General features: G+C 62.2%; 1 protein-coding gene across 1 annotated transcript in view; it reads right to left on the minus strand.

Moving 5' to 3' along the window:
* Positions 1-2400, minus strand: part of RNF213 (ring finger protein 213) — an 87818-nt gene that overhangs the window by 85168 nt on the left and 250 nt on the right. The gene's annotated exons all lie outside the window — the stretch shown is intronic.

The following is a 2400-nucleotide window of genomic DNA, read 5'->3' on the forward strand; positions in this document are numbered from 1 at the left end:
TCCCCACCCCCCCCTCCGTCCAGCGGCCGAGGCTCTGCTGCAGGCACAGGAAGACAGAATGGCAGTCTGTGCGAACGCCACACAACCACATCCTCAGAGCCTTCTGCACCCGGCTCAGGCGGCAAACTCGCCCCTTGCCTCGCACAACCCAAAAGAAGGAGCAGAGGGAGTGGGCTTTCCTGGAGCCCCTCCAAGAGGAGACCCCCGCCCAAGAGGCCAGTCTCCAGGACCCAACGCGGATGAAGCCCCCGCAGTTCCTCTGTCTGCCGCCCCCAGCCCCTCTCGGCTGCCAGCCAAGGACCACCCTGGTCTATCTAGTGACAGTAACTAATTTTAACCCTTGAGGCCCACACTCAACACCTGTCTGACCCCTGTCCCCCAACGACAGGCCAGTATGGGCAGGGGCTGGGGCCGGTCACCCACCTGGCCCAGAGTGGGTGTAGAGCCACCAGCAGCCTACGTGGGGGGACCAGCGAGACCCCAACCATGGCCTCCTCCTAGGGCATCGGCTCCAGACCCACCAGCCTGGGTTCGAGCTGTGTGACTGTGGGCGAGTCACTTAACCTTTCTGGGCTTCGCTCTTGGCATCTGGAGAATGGGGGTTTATGACAGCTCCTCCCTGGATGCTCAGCACAACGCAGGGCACGTCGCCGCTTAGCTGGGGTTTGGTTTGGTTTATTTTCTGGACCCCAAAAGAATGCTTCCTTCCTCAGGCTCCCCACCCAGGTAGACGTCCCAGTGACCAGTGGTGGGAGCACACACACGCACACGCACACGCACGCGCGCACGCACACACACGCACATACACGCACACACGCACGCACGCACGCACGCACACACGCACGCGCACGCACGTGCACGCACGCACACGCACGCGCGCGCACACGCGCACACACTCACATACACACACTCACTCATGTGCACACACGTGCACACACATGCACGCATGCACACACACATGCACGCACATGCATGCACATGCACGCACACGCATGCACACATGCACACATGCACGCACGCTCATGCGCACACATGCACGCACACGCACACGCACATGCACATACACACGCACGCACTCATGTGCACATACGTGCACACACATGCACGCATGCACACGCACACGCGCACACATGCACGCACGCGCACGCGCACACGCACATGCACACGCAGCGGTTCGGGGTCCAGACTCTCCTCGATTCATTCGGTGGTTGTTTACCGAGCGCCTGCTCTGTGCCAGGCACTGTGCAAGTGACCTGCAGTAAAGCCGTGAACAAGGAGGAGCAAAGGTCTCTCCCGAAACCACAAGACAGACAGACAGATGCGGGGGAGGGTGCGGTGTTCAGTGGGATGGTCGGGCTGAGCCTGGAAGCAGGGGAGAGGGGTCCAGGCGGCCCTCTGAGGGCAGCTGTGTGTGCCCTAGGCAGAGGGAACAGGACGTGCAAAGACCCTGGGGTCAGAGCTGGCCCCACGTGTTCCAGGAAGAACAGGGAGGCCAGTGGGCTGGGGGGAGGGGCTGCCGGAGAGAGCTCTGAGGGCCTGGGAGGGGGCGCGCTGGTGTAGGGCCTGGGAGCTTTTACTTGGAGTGGAATGGGGGCAGGGCACAGCTCCCTGGGTGGTTCTGACCTGTGGCCAGCAGGGTCATCTGGGATGTGGACATAGGGCGCGAAGGACTGGGAGTCGGTGCTGGGTTTGGGCCCGGGGCACTAGAAGGACAAGGTGCCCCGGCCGGGGCAGGTTTGGGGGAAGACAGGGCTTCATAAATGGGAAACTGAGGCCTTGCAGGCACCCAGCCGGGGCGGCCGCAGCAGCTGGAGCTTAGGTGACAGGTCCAGGACAAAAAGATTAACCTGGGTGCTGCTGGTGCACGGATGGTATTTAAAACCACGGAACCAGGTGAGGTCACCGTGGGAGATGGAGAGGGACAGCCGGAGGGAGGAGGGGAGCCCTGGGCTCAGGTCTGATGCCCAGGGAATCAAGGACCGGCCAAGTCAGTAGGCGAGGCCCACCGCACACGAGTCCTCCGCTCAGGCACCAACCGGCCAACCCCCACCACGGAGAGTTCTGTGCCAGCTCTGGGGTCCCCTCGCCCACCTCCGTGCCTGGAGTGCCACTCCCATGCGCCATCCTCTGCAGCCCTCTGGCAGCTCTGCGCTCAGCCCACATCTCCCATTCCCGAGGGGGAAGGGGAACCGGGAATTCTCTCCGAGAAAGGAAATCAAAATTTTTAAAAAGTGACAGGTGCCTCCAGCAAAGGACCAGACCAAACTATTCTAAGGAAAATGCTTCTAGAAAGAGCCCTTTGCCTCCGGGAGACCGCTCTGCCTGCGTGGGCTGCCTGCTGGGAGCAGCTTCCACTTCCGGAGAGGAAGCGAGGAAGCGGGAATCCTACCACCCCACCCC

Source organism: Pteropus alecto, unplaced genomic scaffold (assembly GCF_000325575.1).
Source record: "Pteropus alecto unplaced genomic scaffold, ASM32557v1 scaffold134, whole genome shotgun sequence".
In the NCBI taxonomy this organism is placed as follows: Eukaryota; Metazoa; Chordata; class Mammalia; order Chiroptera; family Pteropodidae; genus Pteropus; species Pteropus alecto.